An 8007-nucleotide genomic window follows, 5' to 3' on the forward strand; every position below is an offset into this window, starting at 1 on the left:
GACTGTTCTTTGAGCCATTAGCTTATCCTAATATCCCTTCTTGAATATATGTAGTGGACATAATCTTTTAAAGATACAAGCATGGACTCATTAAGTATTTCTTTAAACAAGAAAAGAGATAAATTAATCAATCTTTTACCATATACATTACCACATGCATTAACCCATTCTCTTTACAAAGAGAACCTATAAAATCAATCATTCTTCTAATGCATGCACTAAAATTCTCTCTATAAGAATGCAGTTACTGAAGATACGCTAAGGTTCTTTCTATAAAGAGTGTAGTTACTTATCTTCAGATCTGGCGTGAGTATTAACAGCTGCCTTAAACTGCTCCAAAATGGCATGTCTGCACGCATCTTTCACAGCTGAAATACTGAAACTCAAATCCTCAAATATGATGACATCTGGACGAGATGAATAACTGAAGCACACATTTCGTAATTCAAGGTTTCCCTCTATGCTCTCTAGTCTGCTTCCTTTACCAGAGCTTGACTTTCCAGAAGAGTCTCGATTTATCATCTCAAAAATAGAATAAGCAGCACTTTGAGGTCGTCCCAATGCACTTACATCTGGCGCTGCTTGTCCAAGAGACAGTCTACTGGTGACAACATTGAGCATCGTGGTGAATGCTTCCCCGCCATCTATTACCCTTTCGTGCTCGACCCAACTTGTGTACCAGAGCAGCAACGCCCAGGACAAGAACAACAGGCAGTGCATGGATCCCAGTCCCAGACCTTTGGCTAATCCACTCTTTCTTCCCACTACCACCGTTCTTGCTTTCCAAATTCTGTCACCGATTTTCACCAACGGAGGCCACTGCTACAGCTTCAACAAATACTTGACCGGCCTTCTCTTGGGCGTCTGCGCGATTTCTTGTTTCATTGATTCGTTCACCCGGTTACAAGGCAGACGACGGGACGTTATACTACGGAATCGCCACCAGAACCGGGATGTGGACGACCACCCCAGAGATCAACAGGACGGTGGATCTATCTTCCTACAAACTCACGTTTCTTGATCTCGTGCCCGCGGTGCTAGCGGTTCTGGTGTTTTCATCAGTCGCCCTCATGGATCCCAACGTTGTAGGCTGTTACTACGCGGATGCCTGAGAGGACCAGACGCCCTGCCATCAGCCTTCCGATCCCTTTCATGAAGCGTTAAGGTCTCCTTTTTTAATGGTAACCGCCTCCCTTATTCCCCCTCATCAAGAATCAGTTCCCGAGTTTTTAATGGAGCATTCCCTAGATGTGAAGTAATGCCTCTCATATCAAGAAACAGTTCCGCAGTTTAAGGATCAGTTCCGAAACTGACCAACCATTCAAAACTGTTAGTTATGAGGAGTTACGCGAGGGATATGACATACTCCCCCCCTTAGCAAGAACACCGTCCTCGGTGTTTTTCTTTCATTGAGAACTTGAGATTTACTCATTGTATTACCATCTAAACCACACAAAAAGATGATCCTTCTTTTTTTTAAATCCAAGATTTCATTTCAATAAATGACAATAACTGAAATAGTAATGATATAATCAGAAGAAATATCATCAATTATATGCATCAATAAACATAAGCATTCGTAATTGCAAAAATATGCAACTTCTAATCGCCACCACCTGGCCCTTATTCATTCATAATAAACCATTCTCTGTGTCAACTTACCATAACTTACCATCTTATGCTTGAAAATCATGAATACTTTCATGTAAGCCTTTTAATAGTGGGTGGAAAACTCTTCATTCCTCCACGGTAAGTAATTCCTGTAATATATGACTAACAGTTTCAATCACATTAGTCACTATATTTTGAGTGAAATGAAATATGTTTGACAATCAATCAATTGCTAAATGATCACAGTACTTTTACAAGTACTTAAAGAGCACTAACACTAATCAACCAATGATAAATCACTGCCCACGTGCACACTGCATGAATTTTCATTAAAGACATCCATAATGTACTTCTAGAAGTACCAAAAGAGCACCTAGCTCTCTAACCATCAAAACTGTCAATCACTGCATCCAGCAAAAACTGTCTTAGCTCCCACTAAGATGTTCATAAAATTAATAATACAATAAAGGAAATAAAATTTCCAATTACTCCTTATTGAACATTAAACTCATTTCCTGTTATAAGTGCATAACACATTTCACACAACTATATGTAAAATTTATTTCCAACATAACATATAGCTGATTAGTTAATTCCTTTAGCCATGAGACCACAATGGACTAAAGAATTCCCAACCCATGGGAACTGGTTTCCACAACCAAACCGAGTCATTTTCACATCCAGACAGTTTCTTCGATAGAGACCTTACCAGGTCTAACATAGAATCCCACTGGCCAACCAGCTCAAGAATTCTAAGGAGAGGAGATCTGGGCAGACATGTACCATCAACCCTTCCGGGCAGGTAGCTGCCATCAACCCAACTCCGGGCAGACAAGTACCATCAACCCCTCTGGGCAGGTATTGCCATCAACCCAAGCATTTGCAGGTCCTACTCGACCGCAATTACACTGGTCTCCCCAGTAAACGCAGGTCCTACTCGACTGCAATCACACTGGTCTCGCCAGTAAACGCAGGTCCTACTCGACCGCAATCACACTGGTCTCGCCAGTAAACGCTATCTGATCCTAACCAGACGTAGCGTACACAGGAAATTCCTTCCTCTTATGCCATCTGATCCCAACCAGACATAGCATGAATATTTTCTCTTTTGATACTCTTTCTCAAAGTAATTTACACAATGAACCATGTGAACATTATCATTAGCACAACAAACATGCATGTATATCATGCATTTACACTTAACCCCAACATGGGTCCACAACATCAATATTGATGGGAAACATATCCATCATACACGTTGTATGCATGCAAATTTTCCAAATAACATAATTCATGCATATCATATAACATCATTCTTTCTCATTTATAATTGCATTTCACATTGCAGCAATTTACGTGATGAGTTTTCTTGTTGCCGTTAAGCTACCACTACTTAATCCCATCAGCAACGTTAGTTATAAATATGCATCAGTTAACACGTATTCCATTTCCAAGAATGTTCATGCATACAATATTGTCATGTATAAAAGCATATGCAAATACTCATTAATGTATAAATGTCAACAACCGTTGAGTTAACAATCTAAGCATTTCCAATTTTGCCATAGTCTGTTGTTCCAATTCAAATCATCATTAATGGAGTATTAGCTTACGTTTACTATGTCTAGCTTTAGTCATGCATTGTTAATGTAATTAAACATAATCTCTCTAATAAAGATCATAACTCTTATGTCATAATGACTAATCTTTGGGCATACCATTGCTTATCATATAAGCCTTTCACTAGCATACTACCAGCATTTCTTACAACAAACCACATACCTCTTTCTTAAAGGAAGTCATTTTAATCCTCATTTCTCCATCTTCCGATGTGAGGGTTTCTCAAGATTCCCTTTCAAGAAATTATTAAAGATATCCATCTTTAGGCATAAAAATCAAGATACAAAAACAAGGTTTACTTATCCTTTATGCATCAAAATCAAGTAATGGACACAGCTCATCCAACAAGACAATCTCTCCAAGAGATTATTATTTTCAAGGAAGCTAACATGACCACTTTCTTTAAGTACACACAGACTTATAATTCCAAAGTCACAATAGCTACCAATATGCAACATGTGTTCTCCTAACACAATTACTTTACTTCCATGCACATAGTTCTTTTCATGAAACAAGTAAGGATTCTATAGACAAGAGACAAGCATTTCACATACAAGACTCACGTGGAGTCTTCCCAATAAGAACTACTTATTTGCTTTATTAAGAAAGCATACAAAATAATCAATTTTTAATTGCATGCTTTAACACATTTTCTTTACCAAGAAAATCTAGAAAAGAACCATTCTTTCATTGCATGCATTCCAATACTTCCTCTACTAAGAAATCATATAAACATTCATATGTATTCTTCAAGAAAGTGAGCAATGTACTTATCTTATCCTTGGATAAATATGCATAACTAACAAATTAAACCACCCTTACCGGAAGCAATTGCTCTACTTATGCAATTAGAAACATAATCTCCCAAGTGTCAAACATGCACCAGAGTTACCACTTGATGCTAGATGCAACAAATATCATAACACTACTATGTATCCATTTCAGAATAACGACTTCAAGGAGACATTACAAAAATCATTAACATCAATACACTATAGTTATCATTTACCAACTCCTTAAGCATGGTTAAAGGAATACTCACATGCACATCAAGCGCTATCTAATCATTCCCAGACTTAGAGTCTTTTGCAAGATTCTGACACCCAAATCTGGCGCTATCTGGTCATCACCAGACTTAGCGATTTCTTTTCCCATCTCCGTCTGTCCCTGCAGCACGGTCTTCTTCCTTCTCCTTGCTTCCTTTTCCTTTGGAAGCATCTATAGCTGGGGAAGGTAGTTAGAGTTTACTGACAACTGTATTAACACAGGTAGTCTATTTATGGATAATTATCACATGTAATTATACCATGAATGGGTCCAAGAAATGTTACTCACTGAACATGCTTCTACAATTAACTTCACACTGGAATGCAACATGCATCAGAAATCCATCATTCCCATAGTAGAAATAAATTCAACCATCATTAAATCGAGGCTCCAATGATTTTTACTTCTCAACAAGTAATGATAAACACATACCAAGCTAATGGATTTCACTTAATTAGAGGGTAATCAACATTAAATCTATTAAGACATGAGCATATACTATTCATCATGCATTCTCATGGTGAATAAAGTTAAGAACTCTTCTCATAAACAACTAGAACTATAGCACAGAGAGAGTAAGAATTTTCACACACACATTCCATGCATGTGACATCAATCAACTTCACTTATTTACGAATTGTAGCAATTTCAATCCAATTCAATTATTGCTTATAAGTTCTATGGGTTAGTCATACAACACTAACCAATCTCAATCACCAATTGTCTTCATGCATCCATGACAAGACTGAATCAAAAGTTAGTTATGACAATCAAGTCTCGCTGCTTGACTCATTGCATGTTTTCAGTATCTAAAGGGGTTCTTCTAATGTCCTTTTTAAAACAATTTTTCATTCTATTCAAGGATGTTTCCCCAATTTATATTCATGCATTTGCTCATTCATTGTAACTTCAATTTTGTTCATTAAATACATCATTGTTATTGCCATATTTGCAAATCAAACTTGGTAGTTGATTGTCACTTTTGTCAATGAGTGTTCAATATCGTTCTTAAGTGTAATGAGTACTCAATATTGTTCTTAAGTGCGACAAAAGTTTTCATTGTCTTTTCCTCATCAGGAATCCAATGTTATGAATGCAATTATGCAACAACTTATCACTTATTTCTCAAGGAAGTTATAAACACGAATCACACCCGTCATGCCAAAAGTAGTGTACGACAAAGATGAATATGCAACTGATTAAACTCATACCTGAGTTAATGCCTACTGATGGCGTACCTCACTATCCTTTCTGCTTGCCAATTCCCAAAGGCGCCAGTATTGCAACCTTTAGCTCTGATACCACTTGTAACATACCCCGGTAACCTCGCGGGTAAAAGTAGGGAGTTAGAATTAATTTATACAATTACCACAAGTAATTAATCAATTAACAACTCCACAAATCATCACTAACCATTAGATATCACATTCACTAATACATCAAGTAAATTGCAGTGAAAGACAATAAGTTATATATCCATTTTCATAACCGTGAACCATCCATGTGGTAGTGTTCTGACATAAGCTGTCTCATGAATCCCCTGCATCCATTACTTGATATCCTTAACCATATTAAATAATCATGCACTAAGACATTATGCTTGTCACAACAAATAAAGAACCATCATCATCAAGGACCCATCATCAACAATGGACACATAAGGCAATCACATCAATCACACCATTGAACACGGATATACCCTGGAAACCCCGTAGGGTGAAAACCAGCAAACGTTTAATCTTCTTATTAAACGCTCGTGAGGGTTTTCACCCCTCACTCAATGGTTTATAAGGGATTCCATCCCTTAACCATTGTCTTAAAATCATTACAATAAGTTAACATTGAGTTATCACATAACTAGCTACAAGCTAATACAATTTACATACCGCCACCTGCAATAATCCTTGTGGCATAAATACTGCAATTTGGACACATCTACATGGACCAATACTCCTTATCCTGCCAATATTAAACATCAGTTTCCTCTGGCACCAACCGCTGTCGTTTCCTGTCAATGCTGTTGGCAACAAGCTTGGCAACAATATTAGATACATTATCAATAATTCATTAAACAACCTTTAAAAAGGATCTTTTATCATCTACTCATCTGTATGAGGCAAGCACAACATACTAACTCACTAGTACGTCTATTCAAGTAAATTCTTGTTCTACTTTACACAAAGCTTATTCACACTGGTGCATATCTCTCTCTAAGAGATCTAGTCAATAGTTTACAAGTCCATGTTTCTTTCTAAAAACATACAACACAATGGTCAAGATTTAACATAGGTTGCTAACATGCAAAGAACACATCTCCATAACACGATGACTGTTCTTTGAGCCATTAGCTTATCCTAATATCCCTTCTTGAATATATGTAGTGGACATAATCTTTTAAAGATACAAGCATGGACTCATTAAGTATTTCTTTAAACAAGAAAAGAGATAAATTAATCAATCTTTTACCATATACATTACCACATGCATTAACCCATTCTCTTTACAAAGAGAACCTATAAAATCAATCATTCTTCTAATGCATGCACTAAAATTCTCTCTATAAGAATGCAGTTACTGAAGATACGCTAAGGTTCTTTCTATAAAGAGTGTAGTTACTTATCTTCAGATCTGGCGTGAGTATTAACAGCTGCCTTAAACCGCTCCAAAATGGCATGTCTGCATGCATCTTTCACAGCTGAAATATTGAAACTCAAATCCTCAAATATGATGACATCTGGACGAGATGAATAACTGAAGCGCACATTTCGTAATTCAAGGTTTCCCTCTATGCTCTCTAGTCTGCTTCCTTTACCAGAGCTTGACTTTCCAGAAGAGTCTCAATTTATCATCTCAAAAATAGAATAAGCAGCACTTTGAGCTCGTCCCAATGCACTTATATCTGGCGCTGCTTGTCCAAGAGACAGTCTACTGGTGACAACATTGAGCATCGTGGTGAATTCTTCCCCGCCATCTATTACCCTTTCGTACTCGACCCAACTTGGGTACCAGAGCAGCAACGCCCAGGACAAGAACAACAGGCAGTGCATGGATCCCAGTCCCAGACCTTTGGCTAATCCACTCTTTCTTCCCACTACCACCGTTCTTGCTTTCCAAATTCTGTCACCGATTTTCACCAACGGAGGCCACTGCTACAGCTTCAACAAATACTCGACCGGCCTTCTCTTGGGCGTCTGCGCGATTTCTTGTTTCATTGATTCGTTCACCCAGTTACAAGGCAGACGACGGGATGTTATACTACGGAATCGCCACCAGAACCGGTATGTGGACGACCACCCCAAAGATCAACAGGACGGTGGATCTATCTTCCTACAAACTCACGTTCCTTGATCTCGTGCCCGCGGTGCTAGCGTTTCTGGTGTTTTCATCAGTCGCCCTCATGGATCCCAACGTTGTAGGCTGTTACTACGCGGATGCCTGAGAGGACCAGCTGCCCTGCCATCAACCTTCCGATTCCCCTTTCATGAAGCGTTAAGGTCTCCTTTTTTAATGGTAACTTCCTCCCTTATTAACCCTCATCAAGAATCAGTTCCCGAGTTTTTAATGGAGCATTTCCTAGATGCGAAGTAATGCCTCTCATATCAAGAAACAGTTCTTCAGTTTAAGGATGAGTTCCGAAACTGACCAACCATTCAAAACTGTTAGTTATGAGGAGTTACGCGAGGGATATGACAACGATATTGTTAAATTTCCCAATTTTTAGCATATTTT

General features: G+C 38.2%; 1 pseudogene; it reads left to right on the forward strand.

Annotated features, from left to right (window-relative positions):
• The first annotated feature begins 718 nt into the window (after positions 1–718).
• On the forward strand, positions 719–1112 carry LOC149173055 (protein DMP2 pseudogene; annotated as a pseudogene).
• The last annotated feature ends 6895 nt before the right edge of the window (positions 1113–8007 follow it).

The sequence above is a fragment of the Pinus tabuliformis genome, chromosome 4_2 (genome assembly GCF_031772625.1).
Source record: "Pinus tabuliformis cultivar Carrire ecotype Pingquan chromosome 4_2, CPIR1, whole genome shotgun sequence".
In the NCBI taxonomy this organism is placed as follows: Eukaryota; Viridiplantae; Streptophyta; class Pinopsida; order Pinales; family Pinaceae; genus Pinus; species Pinus tabuliformis.